This window comes from Triticum dicoccoides, chromosome 5B (assembly GCF_002162155.2).
Source record: "Triticum dicoccoides isolate Atlit2015 ecotype Zavitan chromosome 5B, WEW_v2.0, whole genome shotgun sequence".
NCBI classification, from domain to species: domain Eukaryota; kingdom Viridiplantae; phylum Streptophyta; class Magnoliopsida; order Poales; family Poaceae; genus Triticum; species Triticum dicoccoides.
In genome coordinates this window covers 574,589,196-574,612,688 of record NC_041389.1, presented here as the reverse complement: position 1 = coordinate 574,612,688, position 23,493 = coordinate 574,589,196, and positions in this window count along the sequence as shown.

The window sequence follows — 23,493 nt, the reverse complement described above, 5'->3', positions numbered from 1 at the left end:
CGCCGGGCGGCGACGGGCGTGGCGGAGCCGGGGCGGCGGAGGCGGCGACCGCGGCAGCGGGGCACAACGGCGGCGGCGAGCGCGCGGGGAGGCGCACGGGCGGGCGGAGGCGGCGGGCGGACCGCGCGGGCCCGGCTCGGGCCCCGTGGGCCGGCGGCGCGGACGGCGGCGGGGAGGATGCGGGAGGCCAGTTGGCATGGCGGGATTGGTCGGGACAGCGGCTGGACATGTCCAGCCGGGGACGGACATGTCCGGCGCGGCACAGAGGAGAAAAACTAGGGTTTCGGGGGGATTCATCCGCGAATTTCGGGGGAGAGGCTAGTTTTATAGGTAGAGGGAGCTAGGAGAGTCCAAATGAGGAGCGGTTTTCGCCCACACGATCGTGATCGAACGACCGAGAGCATGGAGGGGAGTTTGCTGGGTTTTGGGCCACTTTGGAAGGGTGTTGGGCTGCAAAGAGAAAGGGGTTTACGGTTACCCGGTTAACCGTTGGAGTACCAAACGACCTCCAAATGGCACGAAACTTGACAGGCGGTCTACTGGTGGTATACCAAGGCCGCTTGGCAAGGCTCGGTCCATTCCGAGAACATTTAACACCCACACATGGAAAGAGAGAAGAAGGGGACACCGGAGGACATAGGAGCGCCGGATTGCAAAACGGACAACGGTGAAAATGCTCGGATGCATGAGACGAACACGTATGCAATGCAATGCACATGATGACATGACAAAATGCAACACGCAAGCAAATGACATGGCAACAACGGCAAATAACTGGCAGACACCTGGCGCATCGAAGCCGGGGCGTTACACTCTGAGATTATGCAACTCCCGAATACCGGAGGAACACTTTGTGTGCTACCAAATGTCACAACGTAAAAGGGTGATTATAAAGGTGCTCTACACGTGTCTCCGAAGGTGTTTGTTGGGTTAGCATATATCGAGATTAGGATTTGTCAGTCCGTGTTTCGGAGAGGTATCTCTGGGCCCTCTCGGTAATACTCATCACTATAAGCCTTGCAAGCATTGTAACTAATGAGTTAGTTACGGGATGAAGTATTACAGTACGAGAAAAGAGACTTGCAGGTAACGAGATTGAACTAGGTCTAATGATACCGACGACTGAATCTCGGGCAAGTAACATAACGATGACAAAGGGAACAACGTATGTTGTTATGCGGTTTGACCATTAAAGATCTTCGTAGAATATGTAGGAACCAATATGAGCATCTAGGTTCCGCTATTGGTTATTGACCGGAGACGTGTCTCGGTCATGTCTACATAGCTCTCGAACCGGTAGGGTCCGCACGCTTAACATTCGATGACGATTGGTATTATGAGTTTATGTGTTTTGATGTACCAAAGGTAGTTCGGAGTCCCAGATGTGATCAAGGACATGACGAGGAGTCTCGAAATGGTCGAGACATGAAGATTGATATATTGCAAGCCTATGTTTGGACACCGGAATGGTTCCGGCTGAGTTCGGGCATATACTGGAGTACCAGGAGGTTACCGGAACCCCCCGGGGAGTATATGGGCCTTATTGGGCCATAGTGGGAGAGAGGAGGAGGCGACCAGGTGGAGGGCGCGCCCCCAAGCCCAATCCAAATTGGGTGGGGGGTCGGCCCGCCTTTCCTTCCTCCCTCTCGCCCCCTTCCTTCTCTCCTAGTCCAACTAGGGAAGGGGGGGATCCTACTCCCGGTGGGAGTAGGACTCCTAGGGCGCACTATAGAGGGTCGGCCCTCCCCCTCCTCCACTCCTTTATATACAGGGAGGCGGCACCCCATAGACACACAAATTGACATTGTTTAGCCATGTGCGGTGCCCCCCTCCGCAGTTACACACCTCGATCATATCATCATAGTGCTTAGGCGAAGCCCTGCGCCGGTAACTTCATCATCACCGTCACCACACCGTCGTGCTGACGAAACTCTCCCTCAGCCTCAACTAGATCAAGAGTATGAGGGACGTCACCGAGCTGAACCTGTGCAGATCACGGAGGTGTCGTGCGTTCGGTACTTGATCGGTCGGATCGTGAAGACGTACGACTACATCAACCGCGTTGTCATAATGCTTCCGCTTTCGGTCTATGAGGGTACATTGACACACTCTCCACTCTCGTTGCGATGCATCACATAGATAAATCTTGCGTGATTGTAGGAATTTTTTTGAAATTACTGCATTCCCCAACACAAACATGGTGAAGTGTCATGTAGTCGACGTTCACATGACACCACTAAGAGAATGGCAACATACATACCATCAAAATATCAAAAACATATCAAGTTCACATGATTACTTGCAACATGATTTCTCCCGTGACCTCAAGAACGAAGGTAACTACTCACAAATGATAAACATGCTCAAGATCAGAGGGGTATTAAATAGCATAATGGATCTGAACATATAATCTTCCACCAAATAAACCATAGTAATCAACTACAAGATGTAATCAACACTACTAGTCACCCACGAGTACCAATCTATAGTTTTGATACGAAGATTGAACACAAGATATGGACTAGGATTTGAGAGGAGTTGGTGATATGAAGATGCTGATGAAGATAGACCTCCCCAAGATGAGAGAGTTGTTGGTGATGATCAAGACGATGATTTCCCCCTCCAAGAGGGAAGTTCCCCCCGCGGACTCGCTCCACCAGAGGGCAAAAGTGCTCCTACCCAAGTTCCACCTCGAGGCAGCGGCGCTTCATCCCAAATGTTCTCCCCTTATTTTTTCTAGGTTAAAATGACTTATATACCAGAAGATGGGCACCGGAGGTGGGACGAGGAGGGCAACACCCACCAGGGCGCGCCTGGGCCTCCTGGCGCGCCCAGGTGGGTTGTGCCCACATGGTGGCCCTCCTATGGTACTTATTTGCTCCAATATTCCTTAAATAATCCATAAAAAATCCTCAGGGAGTTTCAGCTCATTTGGAGTTGTGCAAAATAGGTAGCTTGACGTAGCTTTTTCAGGTCCAGATTTCCAGCTGCCAGAATTATCCCCCTTGGTGCATACCTTGCATATTATGAGAGAAAAGGCATTAGAATTACTCCAAAAAGCATTGTTATACAATAAAACAACATAAATAACAGTACGAAAACATGATACAAAATGGATGTATTAGTCATCCGTATGATTTACGATGTCGTTCTCCGCTGAGTCCATGTTGCTTGCATGGCTTCGTTGTGGCTTTGATCGACGATGCTGTTTTTGGTGTTTGGGTGGCTTGTCTCTGGGCTTGCCTCTGTCCTAATTGGGAGTGTCGTCGCCGTCTTTGGGGGTGTTCACCATGTAAATATCATAGGTGGAAATGGCCGACCAACAGCCAGTGATGAGGGGGGACAACATCGACATTGGCCGTGGCTCCATCCCCCTCGTCCATGTATTCGGTGTTCTCCGAATTATAGTCTAGCATATCGGTTAAGTCATCGATAGTGGCTACCATGTGGGTGGTGGTTGGGATGCAAAATTCCCTATAGTATGCCACGACGGGTTGACGATCATGAGCGGGGGAGAGGTCTTCCTGGATGGTCATTTTCTGAATTTTTGTCCAACGCCTCGTTTAACATAGCGAGGGTCACCGAGCTTGAGGGCTCTGGGCCAGATTCCATTGTAACGGGCAAAGTCAATGCCCTAGCAAGTTCTCGATTTCTACAGGCTGAGCTAAGCTCAGGGTGCGAAACCGGATCGTCGAAGGGGTCTGGACAGTCATCGGAAGTTAAGGACGGATCTTGATCCCTGTGTGTGGATTCCACGCCGGGACTAGAGATCGAGTTGCTTCGGGCCGGGGGTAATTCCTGGCCCTTGTCTGCCACTTCGTCGTGGGAGCTCAAGGCTTGGTGAGCATTGTGGAGGAACGGCTCGGCCGAGATTGACTCTTGGCTTCTGCCTCTGGCTCCTTGTCGGTGTCAAAACCGGCGGATCTCGGGTAGGGGGTCCCGAACTGTGCGTCTAAGGCTGATGGTAACAGGAGACGGGGGACACAATGTTTACCCAGGTTCAGGCCCTCTCTATGGAGGTAATACCCTACTTCGTGCTTGATTGATCTTGATGAATATGAGTATTACAAGAGTTGATCTACCATGAGATCGTAATGGCTAAACCCTAGAAGCCTAGCCTATGATTATGATTGTAGTTTTTGTCTCTACGGACTAAACCCTCCGGTTTATATAGACACCGAAGGGGGCTAGGGTTATAGAAAGTCGGTTACAGAGAAAGGAATCTACATATCCGAATCACCAAGCTTGCCATCCACGCAAAGGAGAGTCCCATCCGGACACGTGAAGAAGTCTTCTGTCTTGTATCTTCATAGCCCAACAGTCCGGCCCATGTTAATAGTCCGGCTGTCCGAGGACCCCTTAATCCAGGACTCCCTCAGTAGCCCCTGAACCAGGCTTCAGTGACAATGAGTCAAGCGTGCAGATTGTCTTCGGCATTGCAAGGCGGGTTCCTTCTCCGATTACTCCACCATAGTCTTCGGACACTAAAAACGTGTCCGGCCCTGCAAAATAAATACCACACACAACCGTAGAGAGTATAATATTCCACGAGTCCAATCTACTGACAACTTTTCGTAGCCTCACATCACGCCACCACCCGGTCATTATTCGAACCATTTCTTAGCCTGCCGCTCCATATTTTGAGGTGCGGCTTCATTGGCACGTCTTGTCAAAGCAGAGATCGTGTCCCCTTATCACGGGATTCTCATCAATACGGGCATAGGTAACCCAACCGTTCTGTTGTTATGATTCCTTGGGAATAGGCATGGTTTAAGGCCATGGAGGGGACGTTTGATATTTGTCGTCCTTATAAAGGGATAAGGATTCTCCCCCTTTCACCCATGCCTTCTCCTTCCTCTGCCCATCCATTCTCGAGCTCCAGCACCCAAGCTCTCGTCTTCTCCGCCCAAGAAAGCACTCCAATCATGTCCGGATTCGGAGTAGGAGGCAAGTGGATGGCCTCCTCTGTTAAGGAGAAGGACATCACGAAGCTCCGGGAGGCCGGGTACCTAGCCAAGAAAGTAGCCCATCGGCTTCCGGCCAAGGGACAGATTGTCCCCACCCCGGAGCCCCAGGAGAGGGTGGTGTTCGTCTCTCACTTCGTCCGCGGGCTGGGATTCCCCCTTGACCCGTTCGTCCATGGACTTATGTTCTACTATGGGCGGGACTTACACGATCTGGCCCCCAACTCCATCCTCAACATCTCGGCATTTATTGTCGTGTGCGAGGCCTTCCTCTGCATCCCACCTCACTTTGGACTATGGCTGAAGACCTTCAATGTGAAGCCAAAGGTGGTGAGCGGTCAGCAACCAGAGTGTAGAGGCACCATGGTGGGCAAGATGCCCAATGTCACCTGGCCCGAAGGCTCCTTTGTGGAGACTGTCAAAGCATGGCAGTCGGGGTCGTTCTACATCATAGAGCCGCACGGCACCAACTGGGCAGCGGCTCCCGCATTTTGGTCCGGAGTCTCGATGCGGTTCACCTCCTGGCAAGAGAAAGGCCTGACCTGGTCTTCTTTGGACGAGCTGATAGCGCTCCATACGCGCGTTCAAAACATGATAAACAAGAGAATCAAGCTCGTCAACATGATCCAGGTGATGCTTGTTCGCCGGATCCTTCCATGCCAACGCCAGACTTGCAATCTATGGGAGTTCGATCCGGCCAAGCACCAGACCCTACTGGAGCTCTTCGACATGACACACGAAGACATCTAGAAGGTGCTCTTCAAGGCCAATGAGGTGCCACCGCCCACGACCAAGGATTATGGGCATGACTGTCGGAGTAATGGTCCACGGGTAGGCTCACCCGAGTCCCTGGATTTATCAAGACTTTGGGCCAGCTCCGCCTAGGTGGACCCCAAGCTGAAGCTCCGCCCTCTGATGCCGGCTGGCTCAGCGGCCGGCTGCCAGAGGGCGGCCAACCCAAGTCTATGGCGCTCCGAGTGACCGACTCCTGGCGGCCGCCCTCCAGAGAGGGTGGCAACGGACAGGCGGCCACCTCCCGACTATGGTGCAGCCGAGCCCCCATCGAGAGTACAAGTCAAAGCATGGCCATAGTGAAGCACGCCGCCTCCAACGCTCGAGACGGGCATGGCTACAGTGCTCCGTACAGACGTAGATCTCCGCACGACGGGGCACTGTGCCATATCTCCCCTGACATCGCTCCGGGCAGGCGGAGCCCTGTTCCCCACGGCGGCCCGTCGGTACGGCCTACCGGTGGTGGGCCCTATCGGGCACTGGCACCATAAAAGACGGCGGAAGCTCAACTAGACGGATTCGAGAGGGGCCGGCCTCCAGCAGGCGGCCGTCCCTTGCCCCGAGGCAAGCACGCCATTAAGCTAATAAGACCAGGTGTGGCTACAGTGGCCTCCCACCAGGCGGCGGGACTGTAGCCACACTCAGATGACCAAGCCTCTGTCACCAACGACACGGCTACAGTAAGCAGCCACCAACCAGGTGGCGGGCCCCAACGGTCGGCGGAGAAGCCGGAGGCTGGAGACACTGACAGCCGGGCCCAGCACCCAGACGAATTACCATTGTACCCCTGGGGGGTAGGACTATATAAACCCCCAGGCCACCCATGCAAACGGTTCCCACTCCATTAGAACTAGCCACTCCCCTAGAGCAGGAAGAGAGCTAGCCTTGCCTCCTTCTGCCTCTAGTGCACAGCTCAAGGAGCACCATTGTATCACTTGTGCCTTAGTGATCATGCGGAGACCCTGCAGAGTAGGACTAGGGGTGTTATCTCCTAGGAGAACCCCGAACCAGGGTAATGTATGCCGGCGTTCGTGTCTACGCCTTATCCCGCTTCCAGGCACCGGCGACATTCTAGTCGCTCCCACCATGATAAGCCATCCATTGGCATATGTCGCACCCAACCCCCGACATTTGGCATCCACCGTGAGGCGAGGTGCACCGTCTCCCGGAGATCTGCTCTGGACGGGAACCCTGTTCCTTCCTGGCGAGCGAAGCCAGCCTAGCACGCCCGAAGGCGTCAGCTCTGATGCATTGCACGGTGCGGAGATCGCCTACGCGGCGAGCTGCCTTGCCGACCTCGTCAGCGAGATCGACTCTCCGACGAGCCGGCCTCCGACGCGGGCACTAGCTGCCTTGAGAGCCGCCTCATCAGCCTCCTCAACCAGCTCCATGTCACCAGCGAGCCTGCTGTGGACCTGGAGTCCGTCGGCTCGACCGATCCGATGATCGTCGACTCCGACACGGTGTTGCTCGACGCGTTCCCCACCAACATGGTGGTCTATGACGAGCCGCCTCCTCGTGAGCACAGTGGCGGGAGCACCGTCATGGAGGTACTCATCATCAACAGTGAAGAGCACTCGGACGGGCGTGCTCAAGATCCCCTCGACGCCACTCTACGCGACCTCATGGCGCCCATTCCCAAGGGCGCGAACACTGGGGCGCTGGAGGCACGCCGCCTCCAGCTTCTTGAAAATGTTGGCCGCCTGGCCAACATGCGCTGGCTTTCGGATGCCTACCGGCGCGAGATGGACCGGGCCGTAGGCGGCACGCCGGCTCCCGAGGGGCCTAGCCGCCTCGGCACAGTTCGGCAGCGTGGCGCGACCATCGCCAACATGTTCGGGGTAGAGCGCCCCATCTACGCCACGCCAGCAGAGAACATCCAGGCCGCCCAGGCGGTAACGGATGAGCTGGACAAATACGACGGCGACGAGCGCCGCCACATGACGGAGCGAGTCCAGCAGCTCCTAGAGGCGGCTGCCGCGCAGCACGAGGCCGCCTGCCGCGCCGAAGTTCCGGCCCGACGAAACAACGAGCCGCCCCCACGCCAAGATCATGGGGAGACTTCCTGGACGCTGACTGGTGGCGCCCGTGGAGAAAAGGGCAATGAGCCAGCTGCCAGCCGTAGCCGGACGCGCCTCTCCATCGAGCGGGACGAGGACGGTCGCCCTCGTGTAGTAGAGCGGCAAGGCGACCCGCCGCCTCCCCCGCCTCGTGGAGCGAGGTACCCCACTCCGCCTCCTGTCACGCATCCGACACTCGGCGACCGCCTTGGCCGCCGAGAGGGAGTCGAAGAGAACGATGCTCGCCATCGGATCGATCATCTCAACCGATCCCTGGCACTTGAAGAAGAAGATGTGCTGGGCCCGCCCTGTTTCGGCCCCCGAATCCGAGATGAGCCCTTCCCCAAGGGGTTCAACCTCCCGCGAGACACGCCCAAGTACACCGGCCCCGTGAAGCCGGAGGACTAGATGGTCGATTACTCCACGGCTGTCAGTATAGCAAACGGCAACAAGCGCGTTGCCATGAAATACATCCCGCTCATGCTTCAAGGCACTGCCCGGACATGGATCAACAGCCTGAAGCCCCGCAGCATCAACAGCTGGGTTGATTTCACCAAGGTCTTCATCCGCAACTTCACCAGCACCTACAAGCGGGCTCCCAAGCCCCGGCAGCTCTCCTTGTGCGTCCAAGGGCCCACGGAGTCAACTCGCAACTACCTCACGCGCTGGACCAAGCTGCGCAATTCCCGCGAGGGCGTACACGAGGTGTAGCCAATCGAGTACTTCACCGCCGGGTGCCGAGAGGGCACCCTCCTCAAGCATCGACTCCTCTACGACGAGCCCGAGACCCTCGATGAGCTGCTGGTCATCGCTGACAAGCACGCCATGGCCGACTCCTCCATGAAGGCGGAAATTCTGGTTGATGCGTCCGGCAAGGTGGCATCCCAGGCCCCTCGGAATCCGGCTGGTGACACCAGTCGGCGACAGCAGCGAGGAGACAACAAGAGGAAGGCCACCCAGCTGGCTTCCACCAGCCGACAGGTGGCAACGGTCGAGGATCAGCAGCCAGAAGGGCAGCCGGCCCCCAAGCGGTAGAAGGGCAGCCGGCCCCCAAGCGGTAGAAGGGCGGCAAGACCAATTGGTTGCCTTCTTTCTCTTATGAGCAAACCTTAGACGCACCCTGCAAGTTCCATAGTGGCGCGAAACCCTCCAACCACACCACTCAGAAGTGTCACTGGCTCACCAGAATTGCCAAGGGAGATGGACTCCTGCCTCCTCCGCCTGCCGGGCCGCCGCCTCCTCAGCCCCAACAGTCGGCGGCCCGGCCATTCGGTGCCATACAAGACGAGTACCCAGAGGAACATGGAGCCTATGTTGTGTTCACCAGCGTGGCCGATGACAGACGCAGCCGACGGCAACAACAACAAGAAGTGCAAGCGGTGGCTTCCAGCACTCCAGAGTTCATGCATTGGTCCGAGAAGCCCATCAGCTGGAGCAGGACCGACCACCTGGAAGTGATGCCCTCCCCTGGTTCATATGCCCTAGTCCTAGAAGCAACCCTTGCAACGGAGAGATGGGCCGCCCGTTTCTCCAGAATCCTGATAGATGGCAGCAGCAGCATCAATATCCTGTACCATGACACAATGGAGAAGTTGGGAATCAAGCAGAAGCAGCTCATCACCAGTCGGACTGTATTCCATGGCATAGTTCCTGGCCTTTCCTGCTCGCCAATCGGCAAGACCCAGATTGATGTCCTCTTTGGAGACAAGAATCATTTCCGCCAAGAGCCAGTTTGGTTTGAAGTGGTGGACCTTGAGAGCCCCTACCATGCACTGCTTGGCCGGCCTGCTCTGGCCAAGTTCATGGTAGTCCCCCACTATGCCTACCTCAAGATGAAGATGCCAAGTACCAAGGGGATCCTTACAGTAGTCAGAGACTACAAGAAGTCGGTCGCTTGCGCCGCAGATAGCAGCCGGCTGGCCGAGTCCCTCGTGATTGCAGCCGAGAAGCGGCTCCTTGACCGGGTAGTGGTGTTGGCAGGCACGAAGCCAGAAATGTCACCCACCCCCCAGGAGTCGGAGGTTGAGGGCTTGTTCAAGCCGTCCAAGGAAACAAAGAAAATACCCTTGGACCCGGAGCACCCGGAGAGGCACGATGTCGTAGGCACAGGCCTTGACAGCAAATAGGAAAGCAAGCTCATCGATTTCCTCCGTGAGAATCGGGACATCTTTGCATGGTCTCCCAAAGACATGCCGGGTGTTCCGACGGATTTTGCCGAGCACAAGCTACATGTCTGACCTGGCATCAAGCCGGTCAGGAAGCCCTTGCGCTATCTGTCGGAGGAGAAGAGAAGAGTTGTTGGAGAAGAGATAGCCCGGCTCCTGACAGCCGAATTCATCATGGAGGTGTTTTTTCCAGAATGGCTAGCCAACCCAATCCTAGTGCTGAAGAAGAACAAGCAGTGGCGTATGTGTATTGACTATACAAGCCTCAACAAGGCCTGCCCCAAAGATCCATTTGCTCTATCAAGGATTGACCAAGTGATAGACTCCACAGTCGAATGCAAGCTGTTGAGTTTCTTGGATGCATACTCAGGTTACCACCAGATAAAGCTGAACCCGGCCGATCGGCTGAAGACCGCCTTCATCACACCATTTGGAGCCTACTGCTACCTGACGATGACGTTCGGCTTGCGCGATGCCGGCGCTACCTTTCAGCGTTGCATGCAGAAGTGTCTCCTCAAGCAACTCGGCAGAAATGCCCATGTCTATGTGGATGATGTGGTGGTGAAGACGGAGAAGCGTGGCACTCTGCTAGAAGATCTCAAGGAAACTTTTGAGAACCTACGCCGATTCCAGATCAAGCTCAACCCGGAGAAATGTGTCTTTGGAGTGCCAGGCGGCCAGCTTCTCGGCTTCCTGGTCTCAGAGCGCGGCATAGAGTGCAACCCCGTGAAGATCAAGGCAATTGAGATGATGAAAGTACCCACCTGACTACTAGACATGCAGAAATTCACCGGCTGCCTGGCATCAGTCAGCCGTTTCATCAGTCGGCTGGGCGAGAAGGCTCTTCCCCTGTACCAACTCATGAAGTAGACCACTTTTTTCGAGTGGAATGACAAGGCAGACGAAGCGTTTCTCCAACTGAAGAAGATGTTGGCAACCCCACCTATCCTGGCGGCTCCGACTTGCAGCCACCGGTCGGGTTGTCAGCGTAGCCATGGTAGTAGAGCGCAAGGAGGCGGACAGAGCATTGCCGGTCCAGAGACCAGTGTATTACTTGAGCAAAGTATTGTCCGCCTCCAAGCAAAACTAACCCCATTACCAGAAGATGTGTTATGGCGTGCATTTTGCCGCCAAGAAGCTGAAGCCTTACTTTCAAGAGCACCCGATAACCGTCGTCTGCACAGCTCCACTTGCTGAGATCATTGGGAGCCGAGACGCCTCTGGCCGAGTGGCCAAGTGGGCTATTGATCTGGCCCCTTACACCATCTACTACCAGCCTCGCACCGCCATCAAATCACAAGTGCTGTCCGACTTCCTCGTCGATTGGGCCGAGACCCAATATTTGCCGCCTGCACCAGACTCCACTGATTGGCGGATGCATTTTGATGGTTCAAAAATGCACACTGGTCTAGGAGCCGGCGTCATCCAAACCTCTCCCAAGGGCGACAAGCTCAAATACATGTTGCAAGTCCACTTCGCCGCCTCCAACAACGTAGCAGAATATGAGGCACTCATACACGGGCTCCGGCTTGCCAAGGAACTCGGCATTCGCCGGATCCTGTGTTATGGTGACTCCGACTTGGTGGTCGAGCAGTCGTTAGGCGACTGGGACGCCAAGGATGCAAACATGGCAAGATACCGCTTCCTCGTACAACAACTCAGCGGATACTTTGATGGGTGCGAGTTCCTTCACGTGCCAAGAAATGACAACGAGCAAGAAGATGCCTTGGCACGAATTGGCTCCACCCGACAAGCAATACCAGCCGGCATCACCCTACGCCGCCTTCTAAAGCCGTCTGTCAAGCCGTCTCCTGATTCAGACTCCATCTTTGTGCCGCCCCCCTGAAGCAGTCGGATCCGATTTGACGATCCCAGAGGCCGGCACGGGGACTTCGACAGGCGGCCCGAGGACTGCTACAGTCACACCCTGCCCGGGGACTTCAGAGCCCGGCCCGCGGACTTCAGCAGTCGGCCCGGGGACTTCTTCAACACAGCAGGCGGAAGCAGCTGCCAACCCGCCGCCTCCCGGCCCAACCGCCCTCATACAGGTTGCAGTAGTCGCAGTCGAAGAATTTGCGGCGCCTTCATGGGCTCAGCCAATCCTCAAGTTCTTGGTGAATAAAGAGCTGCCGACTGATGAGATCTCAACCCGACAAATGCAGAGGCGAGCGGCAGCCTACACCATAGTCAACAAAGAGCTGGTGCGACAAAGCGTCACAGGGGTTTATCAGCGTTGCGTGGAGTCGGACCAAGGCCAAGCAATACTCAGGGATATCCACCAGGGCGAGTACGACCACCACGCCGCTTCAAGATCACTTGTGGTCAAGGCTTTCCTCCATGGGTTCTTCTGGCCAACTGCCCTGGAAGAGGCCAAAGAGCTAGTTCAGAAGTGTCAAGGGTGTCAGAGGTTCCGCTCCAAGCCACACCTACCGGCTTCTGCACTCAAGACCATACCCATAGCCTGGCCCTTTTCTGTTTGGGGACTAGATATGGTAGGACCATTCAAGACGGCCCGCGGTGGCATGACTCACTTGCTTGTTGCTGTGGACAAGTTCACCAAATGGATAGAGGCAAAACCAATCAAGAAGATGAATGGGCTGACTGCCGTGACTTTCATCGCCGACATCACCACGCGATACGGCATCCCACACAGCATCATCACCGACAACGGCACTAACTTCGCCAAAGGAGCCTTGGCTCGTTTCTGTGCGACACAGGGCATCCGCCTGGACTTAGCGTCCGTTGCCCACCCACAGTCAAATGGCCAAGTGAAGTGTGCAAACGGCCTCATTTTGTCCGGCCTCAAGCCCCGACTGGTCAAGCCTCTGGAGCATTCGGCCGACTGCTCGCTCGACGAGCTGCCGGCCGTCCTCTGGAGCCTGCGCACAACTCCAAACAAGTCAACAGGCTTCACGCCCTTCTTCCTCGTCTACGATGCCGAAGACGTCATCCCGACAGATATTGAGTTCGACTCCCCAAGAGTCACCATGTACACCGAGGCGGACACCAAAGAGGCGCGAGAAGACAGCGTCGACTTGCTGGAGGAAGGCCGGCTGTTGGCACTCAGCCAACCGGCCATCTACCAGCAAAGTATGCGCCGATACTACAACCGCAAGGTCAAGCCAAGATCCTTCCTGGAGGGAGACCTTGGGCTCCGGCTGATCCAGCGAACAGCCGGACAGCACAAGCTCTCGACACCTTGGGAAGGCCCTTTCATCATCAGTAAGGTATTGGGCAACGATCCCTACTATCCGATCGATGCCCAGAAGTCCAGAGCACGCAAGAGAGATGATTCAGGCAAAGAGACGGAGAGGCCATGGAACGCAAACCTCCTCCGAAGGTTTTATAGTTGAAAGCAGTATGTATCACACTACCTTTTTTACTATGTATAAAGACTCCGGGTCCCCCGAGAAGAGCTCGGGGACTGCCCTCTTTTATCTATATGATAAGTGTCATGCCTATGAGAATGTGTAGTTTTATTTCTTCCGCCTGGCACCGGGTTCGACCAGTCGGCCCGGAGCCTCGCCGCCTTCTACAATATGCCGCCTCCTGTAGCCGGACAAGTAGTGTGCCGGCACCAAAAAATTCCTTTGTCTGAAGCCACAGCTTGCAGAGCGACTGTATGGCGGGCAAAGGTTGCAAAGCAGTGCCCCACACGAAAAAATGACTAAGGAAGAAAACACATATAGTAGAGGGCGGCATCACACCTAGCCGTCTGGCTGCTTGGCAGCCGGACGGCCGACCTCCACTTTTATTACCAAAAACTCCGGATGGCTAAGTCCTAGCCCCCCTCACAAACAGCTAGAATGCTCAAATCAGCCACGGTCCACAGAGCGGCTGACCGACTGATACGAGCATAGCCAAGGGTTAGCGGCAGAGGAAAAAACCAAGGAGAAAAAGGGAAAAAAGGTCGGAGGTCGGCACATCAAGCATAAGCAATGATAAATATTTACATGGATAAAGGCCTCTGGCCGACATTCAAACAGAGTTTTGATATACACCCCGCGGGTGGAGTTGCGCGAATTTAACAAAATGTTCAGAGCAGTAAGCAGAAAGCAGATAAAACCCTAAGGAGCAACAAAAGACTCCGGCTGGGCGTTGCCAGTTGGTGCAGCAGAAGGATCCGGCTGGACAGTGCCGGATGGCGTGGCCGAGGACTCTGGCTGGACACTGGAGTCAGCTGCACCACCTGGCTCGGTAGGCGGCTCCATCCGAACGGAGGAATCACCAGCAGCAGGCAGGGCGTTGGAGTGCTGGAGGACGGAGTCGATGGCGTCCGTCGAAGGAACGGGCGGCTGGTCGGCCCCCACCTAGACGCCTCCAGTAGCGGGCGGCACCTTGGTGCATGGCTCGTTGCTTGAGGCCCGGTCAGGCTGGGGCTGACCGTCCGCCCTGACCTCCGGCAGGTCGACGTCGCTCTCCTCATCTTCCTCCTCCTCCTCCTTCTCTTCCTCCTCCCCGTCTTCCCCTTCGTCGCTGGAGTCGATGACTTCAGCTGAATCTTCACTGTCCTCCGGGTTTAACCCAAGCCACTCTTGCGGAGCTTCGCCGCCTTCCTCGACCACCTCCGGGACAAAGACACTGGTGTCGGTGAAGTCGGCGATTGCCGCCGCCCTATTGACGAGCTCAGCTTCCACCGCCGCCAGCTCCTCCTGCGCCTCCAGCCGGAGCGTGGCAAACTGGGCTAGATCTAGCCCAGGGTACCACGCCGTAACGAATTCCAAGGCCCGACGCGCCCCTGCCCAGGCTGCTGAGCCTTTCCAGGCTTCCAGGCGGCCGGCCGCCACCTCCAGCCAGTCGGCAGTCCGACTTGGGGTGCGCGGAGCCGGCAAGCCTGGCCAGAGGGCGGAGACCGCCTGGGCTCTGATGCGCTGGAGGCAGCGCAGCGTGCGGTGAGCAGGCCGAAGCCGGGCCTAAATGCTGAGGACCTATTCTCCAAGAGTACGGGGAGCATCAGCGGCAATTTGTGCACCCTCCGCCCTTCTCTCCTCGCGCTGGGCCTCGATCATTTGGATTGCGGCCACAGAATGGCCCAGGAAGAAGTCTGTTCGGGCGAAAGAAGAAAAAGGCCAAGGCTATAAGCAAGGGCCGACAGTTCAAAACAAGAAACCAAGAGAATGAGGCTTACCACCGACCAAGTCTTCGATGCTGCTGAAACAGGCCGTCATCTGGGCCTCCTTATCGGCCCAGGCAGAGCGCTCGATCTCAAACTCGACAAGGAGGTTAGTCTCCATCGCTGTCAGCTTCAGCTGGGCTGCCTTGAGGGTTTCCGCCTGCTCGGCAAGTTGGGCGACCAGGCGGTCCCGCTCCTCGGCTAGCTTGCTGCACTCCGCCTCCTTGCTATGCAGGGCGGTGTTGGCTTCGCCCAGCTGCTGTTGCAGGGTGGCATTGGCCTCTGAAGAAAGAAAGAGAAGGCATCAGTCAAGCGAACAAGACAAAGGAAAGAAACAACCGAGGAGATTCGGCCCGACTGCTCAACAGTCGGCCCGAACCTCGGGGACTACCGCCCACGGGCGCACCATCGCGCCCCCGCGGAAAAGAAGTAGTTGACGAAGGAAAGAGACAACTAAGGAGATTTGGCCCGACTGCTCGACAGTCAGCCTGAACCTCGGGGACTACAGCCTGCGGGTGCGCCAGCGCGCCCCCATGAAGAAAAAAAGATAGAAACTTACACCGGCTCTCGTCCAGATGGGCCATCTACGTCTCCAGCTCTCGAACCCTGGAGTTGTAGGCGGTCGCGTGGAGATTGTGATAGTCCTGCAGAAGAGACATCAAATGAAGTCAGCACTCGACAATTGCAAGATAAAGTTCCGACCCGCCTGCTCAGCAGCCGGCCTGGAACTTGGGGACTACACCCAATGGGGGCTCTTGCGCGCCCCCACGAGAGAAGCAAGAGGATCATCCGAAGAAGAAAGGCAAAGACAACTTACGCGGATGGCGGTGCACGACTCCAAGAAGGCCTCGTTGCAGTGCTTGAGGGCCTCCGCTTCTGCCCGGAGCTTGGCCTGGACGTCAAGAGACACCTGGTTCAGGATGCCTGTCCCGCCCCCGTGTATCCAACCCACGGGTGCGGCGCTGGTCGCTTCGGTGTCGGGGGCCGACGAGCTTGCGGTGCCGACCTCCTGCGGCCATGGTGCAGAGGCCTCCTTCTCCAGACGGCGGCGCATGGGTGTGTGAACCGTAGGAATCAGGTCCGTCACCACCGTATTTTCGACCGGCGGCACCGGCGGCGCAACCGGCTGCTCGTCCCGTGGCTCGCTGGCTGGTGGAGGTGGCGGGGGCGGGGGCGGCGGCACAAATACGTCCGGCATGGCTACGTCGCCGCCCTCCCACTCCCGGATCGGGTGTTGTCGCCGGCTCCTCCTGCCGTTGCCTGGAATTCAGGCGGAGGCGGCGCGGTGTTCAGGGGCGCCACGAGCAGCGGCTCTTGGCGGCGCACGACCTCCGCGAGCCACTCCTTCTCCGCGGCTTGGGCTTCCGCCTGCGCCAGCGCCCTCTTGGCGGACGTGGCGGCCTTGTCCGCCTGCTCCTTGGCCAGGCGGTCGGCCTCTTCCCCCCGCGCCTCCCGCGCATTTCACTCTGTTGCCTCCCGGAGGTCGGCGGCCGGGTCGATCCGCCGGCTGGTCGAGGAGGTCGCTGCCGACCTGAGGACCGAGGCGGCGCCCGACTTCTTGAGGGTTAGCGGGGCCCTGAAACAAGAAGACAAGTTGGAAGGCTCCGACGCTGGATTGACGAGAAGACAAGAAGTGAGGGAAGGATACTTACGCCGACACCATAACAAGCACCTTTGGCTGCCTCTGATATTGGGCCATCTTGGTCGCGGCTTCTTTCCGCCTGGTCGCCGCGGCCGGGTTCTTGGGCTTCTTCGGGACGCTGCCAAACAGGGCCGCACCCTGTTTCCGCTTGCGCTTGCTACCACGAGCGGGCGGTCCAGAAGAGGGACCGGCGCCGGTGGTGGCAGAGCTCCGGGCAGGGCGCGGTTCGTCTTCGTCTTCATCGTCGTTGGGCCAAGTCCCCACGCCGCTGCCTTCCTCGGAGCCGCCTGCTCCACCACCGTCGTCCGCTCTGCCACCGCTGCCTGTCGCGTCGTCAGCCAGGGCGGCCGTCGCCAAGTCGGGGTCGTCCAAGTCGCTCTCCGCCCTGTCCGGCTGGAGGTCATCACCCAGCCCCAGGAGGGCGGCCGTTGCCTCGGACATGTAAATCTGCAACCAAGAAAGAGCTGTGTCATGGAGCGAAATGAAGCTGAAGGAAACAGTTCAAAGGACAAAATGAAGAAACTTACAGCGGGCGGCGGATTGTGGTGAGAGTACGGCCGCTTCCCGTACCGCCACTCCGCCTCCGACACTGTGAGGTCGGAAATCTCGTTTACCATCTGCGCGACTTCAGCGGGAGGCATCCCTTTCGTGCACAGCCGACACGGATCGCGGTGAGGGTGGCTCTGGAGCGGGAGGACCCGACGCTCAACAAAGGCGACGAGGAGGTCGGAGGCCACGAGGCCCTCCGACTCCTGGAGCACCCGGAGTCGGCCAATGGCAGCCGTCGCATCCGCCGACACCGGTTTCAGTTTGTACCCCCAGGTGGGACGAGCCCCGGTGGGGGGCCGGCCTCATAGGCCGGCAGGTTGAGGAAGTCGGCAGCCGGGTCCACGTTCTCGATGTAGAAGTAGGACTGCTGCCACATCTTCACCGATTGTGCCAGCTTGATGACGGGGAAGGCGTTCCACTTCGCCAGTCGGCGCACGGCGACAAAGCCCCCGCACACGGCCGCCGTCTCCCTGGCGAAGGTGCCGAGCTTCCCACAAAAGAACGTCCCCACAGCTCGATTGTGGGGAGGACGCCAATGTAGCCCTCGCACGCCGTGACGAAGGCGGAGAGTAGAGTCACAACATTGGGAGTGAGGTGGTGAGGCTGAAGATGGTAGAAGTCGAGGAAGGAGCGGAAGAAGCCGCTCACCGGAAGGCCGAAGCCGCGGAGGAAGTGAGAGCGGAAGACGACCCGCTCGTCTCTCTGCGGCGCCGGCGAAATCTCTGTCTCCGGCGGCACCCGCGCCTTGACAAAGGCCGCGCTGGGCATCCGGCGCGTGTCGCGGAGGAAGGAGATGTGGTCTTCGATCACGGTCGATCCGTCCCAGTTGCCGCCCCTCTCGCGCGCCATGGCTTCCGACTGGCGGCGGGGAGAGGAGAAGTGTGTCGGCGGCGGGCGACCACGGCGGCGCTAGGGCAGCACAGAGCAGCAGCAGCGGAGGATGAGCAAGCAGAAGAAGAAGAGTGGGAGGGGGCACGAGAGCTTTACCACACCTCTCCCCCCTCCCTACTTATAGTCCTCGGGCTACGAAGCCGAGGGGGCGAGACGTGGTTCGTGGGATTAACTGCGCCCACGCCCCCACGGCCCCCGTTTCTCGCACGCATTCACCACGCCGTAAATGGTCGTGGGAATGGCAACCGTCTCCTTCAGCATAGCAGATCCGCCCGGTTGCCGAGGCACGGTAGTGGCGGGCTCGGCCCAGTGTCACGTCCCGTCTAAGGCGTGGGGTGGCAAGCTGACCAGGCTGACGTGCGCCACGTGGCGCGTGTGTGGTAGGTGGCAGCCTGGGAAGCTTAGCAGGAACGCCACCTATTTCCTGCGTCGAAGTTCAAAACCAACCGCACAAGCTTCGCCTGGAAGAGGTCGGCCTCAGCAGTCGGTCGGCCGCACGGCGGACCGGCGTCTTCCCGGAGCCCGGTGAAGGGGGAAGCCGCTGAGGCTTCGCGGCCCCTCGACCGCAGTGCCTCGCCGGCTTCGGGGACTACTGTCGGAGTAATGGGCCACGGGTAGGCTCACCCGAGTCCCTGGATTTATCAAGACTTTGGGCCAGCTCCGCCTAGCTGGACCCCAAGCTGAAGCTCCGCCCTCTGGTGCCGGCTGGCTCAGCGGCCGGCTGCCAGAGGGCGGCCAACCCAAGTCTACGGCGCTCCGAGTGACCGACTCCTAGCGGCCGCCCTCTAGAGAGGGCGGCAACGGGTAGGCGGCCACCTCACGACTACGGTGCGGCCGAGCCCCCATCGAGAGTACAAGTCAAAGCATGACCACAGTGAAGCACGTCTCCTCCAACGCTCGAGATGGGCATGGCTACAGTGCTCCGTATAGACGGAGATCTCCGCACGACGGGGCACTGTGCCATATCTCCCCTGATATCGCTCCGGGCAGGCGGAGCCCTGTTCCCCATGACGGCCTGTCGGTACGGCCTACCGGTGGCGGGCCCTATCGGGTAGTGACCCCATGAAAGACGGCGGAAGCTCAACCAGACGGATTCGAGAGGGGCCGGCCTCCAGCAGGCAGCCGTCCCTTGCCCCGAGGCAAGCACGCCATTAAGCTGATAAGACCAGGTGTGGCTACAGTGGCCTCCCACCAGGCGGCGGGACTGTAGCCACACTCAGATGACCAAGCCCCCGTCACCAACGACACGGCTACAGTAAGCAGCCACCCACCAGTCGGCGGGGCCCACCAGGCGGCGGGCCCCAACGTTGGTGGAGAAGCCGGAGGCTGGAGACACTGACAGCCGGGCCCAGCACCTGGACGAATTACCATTGTACCCCTGGGGGGTAGGCCTATATAAACCCCCTAGGCCACCCATGCAAACGGTTCCCACTCCATTAGAACTAGCCACTCCCCTAGAGCAGGAAGAGAGCTAGCCTTGCCTCCTTCTATCTCTAGCGCACAGCTCAAGGAGCACCCCCATTGTATCACTTGTGCCTTAGTGATCATGCGGAGACCCCGCAGAGCAGGACTAGGGGTGTTATCTCCTAGGAGAACCCCGAACCTGGGTAAAGTATGCCGGCATTCGTGTCTACGCCTTATCCCGCTTCCAGGTACCGGCGATGTTCTACTCGCTCCCACCATGATAAGCCATCCATTGGCATATATTGCACCCAACTCCCGACAATGACTTATCTCACTCTGCTAGTCCCGTAAGTTCTCTCATGTTTTCAAGGTATACCCTTTACTTGCATATTCGAGGAAAGCGTCTAAGCCTCCCTATTAATTTTTTCAGACTTGGACAGAGACGCCGTAGCGGATTAACTATCCGGCTCCGCTACTCGAAGACCCAGCAATCCCGCTCCTGACGAAGATGCTGGTTCCGGCGCCTTATCAGGTGCCGGAGAAGAAGGCCAAGAAGAAGGCCAAGGGGACCAGAGGTGGTCTCCGTAGCAAGGGCACTTCGGGCGCGACGTCCGAAGATGCCGAGGTGCACTCCTCCGCCACCGAGGACGACGGCGAAGAGGAGGAGGAAGAAGAAAGCCATTCCCCCCTGCAGGGGGGAGAAAGAAGAGGACAACCTCCACGCATCTGGAGGCCAAGGCGTCCAAGAAGGGGAAAGCTTCCCTTTCGGACAGCTCTGCAGCGGCCACTGACAGCAGCTGGGAGTGGGAGCCCAGGGACAAGCCCCTGGCCAAATCATAAGTGCCCGGACACGCTCATATATCCGACCTCTTTACTTTATTGTTTTAATGTGCTGAATTATGTATTTGTAGTCCGGCTCGGTCCAACCTCGAGCGGTCCTTATCTTTGGAGGACTCGCTGGATCCGGCCGCGATGGACAGCGGGACCCTTCCCTCGGCCTCCTCTCCCAATGACACGGATGGCGCTGAGGCGTCGTCCTGAAGGATCCCAGGTCCGGGAGAGAATCCGGAGGCCGTCAGGGAGGCACCGGAGGGTGAAGCCTCGGCTGCCGGACACATGGGGGAGCAAACCCCCATGGATACTGACGGTGGGGGCCGTATCCAATTTGGCCCTCATCCGAATATAATTCTGGAGACCCATACGGCTCCGGAATCAGGCAAGCAGCCCTCTTCGAAGGAAGGGGGCGTGCCTATTCCGCTGGTGACCTTTGTCCATCCAGAGGTGCCGGACACTTTGCTAGAAGCGCTTCGAGGCGCTTCCATTGTCAAAGAACATCATACCCTTATGGGTACAGTGATTGAGAGGGTCCAGTCCACGAAGAGCGGACTAACCGAAGCATGCACGAGCCTTCTAACAGGCTATGACGTAAGCAATGCAACTATAAAAACAATGTCACATTATAGACAGTAGCCCCTGATACTCTGTCCGGTGTTTGGAAAAAAAAGCCGAACAGAGGATCAAATAAATTTCGCAGGAGTCTAATCTAAAATGTCTATGTGAATAAGAAGGTGTCGCTGCTGGCTGTGACCTCTCATACTGCGGAAGTCTCCCGACTGAAGCAGAGTCTGGAGCGGGCCGAGGAAGAGCTCGACCGCGTGAAGAAGCAGCTGGAGGACAGTCAAGGTATGCAGTAACCTTGTATATATTCAGGAAGGATGAATGATTCGTGTTGACTGAAGTGTCATTATATTTATTAGGGGCAACGACCGAAGTAGAGGCCCTCAAGAAGGCGCTGGCCGAGGCCGAGGACAAAGCGGCCAAGGAACGAGCCACACACAAAAAACATGAGGCCCGGGTCAGTGAGGTCCAGCAAGAGCTCCAGGACATCGTCAAGAAGTACGAGTCCTTGGAGCGCGATTTTAAGGATCAAGAGTCCGAACTTGCCAAGGCCCACCAAAGCACAAAAGATGCCTGAGCCGAAACCCAGGGTGCCCTCCAGGAAATCCAGGCGGCCAAGAAAATCGCGGTGGGTAAGGTTTTTATAATGCAGAGCAAATATGTGAAGGAAAGGTTAAAGTGCAACTATCCCTAGGTGGTTTTGGTAATTCATAACAACATATAGCTCATTGAGCTAATGCTATTCCAAGACTATTATTTCAGGAAAGCTCAATGAATGTCATGGCATGGATGATGAAAGTGGATCCCTCAAAATACTAATGACAAAGGATTGGCTCAAGCTCAAAAGCTCAAGACTCTTCATTTTACATTTTAGTGATCCAAGATCACATTGAGTCTATAGGAAAAGCCAATACTATCAAGGAGGGATGAGGTGTTGCTTAATGAGCCTCTTGCTTCATGTGCTTGGTGATATGCTCCAAAAACCCTCAACTACTTTCCCACATCCACAAATGACCAAAACCTAAAGCCAAAATCGGTCACACCGATTCTTCCTATCCGGCGCCACCGAGTTCTAATGTCATAGCCATTGCCACAAACCCTAGGCAAATCGGTCCTACCAATAGGGATCTCGGTCTCACCGAGATGGGTTGTAATCTCTCTGTTTCCCTTCATAACGTTTCGGTCTAACCAAAGTGAGCGATCGGTCCCACCGAGATTGCAATGTAAACTCTCTATTTCCCTTTTGTAACATTACGGTCTCACCGAAAAGAGCAAATCGGTCCCACCGAGTTTACCTGACCAACTCTCTGGTTAGCTAATTACCAAAATCGGTCTCACCAAGTTTGTGTAATTGGTCTCACCGAGATTACGTTATGCCCGAACCCTAACCATATCGGTCTTACCGAGTTGCATTTCGGTCCCACCGAAAATCCTAACGGTCACTAGGTTTACTAAATCGGTCCGACCGAGTTTGATGATTCGGTCCCACCGAGTTTGGTAAATTGTGTGTAATGGTTAGAATTTGTGCGGAGGCTATATATACCCCTCCACCTCCTCTTCATTCATGGAGAGAGCCATCAGAACAAACCTACACTTCCAACATACCATTTCTGAGAGAGAACCACCTACTCATGTGTTGAGGCCAAGATATGCCATTCCTACCATATGAATCTTGATCTCTAGCCTTCCCCAAGTTGCTTTCCACTCAAATCTTCTTTCCACCAGATCCAAAACCTATGAGAGAGAGAGTTGAGTGTTGGGGAGACTATCATTTGAAGCCCAAGAGCAAGGAGTTCATCATCATCGCACCATTTGTTACTTCTTGGAGAGTGGTGTCTCCTAGATTGGCTAGGTGTCACTTGGGAGCCTCCGACAAGATTGTGCAGTTGAACCAAGGAGTTTGGAAGGGCAAGGAGATTGCCTACTTCGTGAAGATCTACCGCTAGTGAGGCAAGTCCTTCGTGGGCGACGACCATGGTGGGATAGACAAGGTTGCTTCTTCGTGGACCCTTCCTGGGTGGAGTCTTCCGTGGACTCACGCAACCGCTACCCTTTGTGGGTTGAAGTCTCCATCAACGTGGATGTACGATAGCACCACCTATCAGAACCACGCCAAAAACATTTGTGTCTTCACTTGCGTTTGAATCCTCCAAACCCTTCCGTTTACTTTATTGCAAGTTGCATGCTTTAATTTCCGCTGCCTATATACTCTTTGCATGCTTGCTTGAATTGTGTGATGATTGCTTGACTTGTCCTAAAATAGCTAAAATCTGCCAAACTCTAAAATTGAAAAAAGGCTAAGTTTTTAATTGGTCAAGTAGTCTAATCACCCCCTCTAGACATACTTCAAGGTCCTACAAGTGGTATCAGATCTTTGGTCTCCATTTGCTTTGATTTCCATAGCTTTTGGTGGTCATAGCCTTGGTTTCACAACCTAGGAGAGTATGGCATCTAGTGATGGAAATTATCACCGTAGAGGTCCTTACTTTGATGGTAATAATTTTGCTAGTTGGAA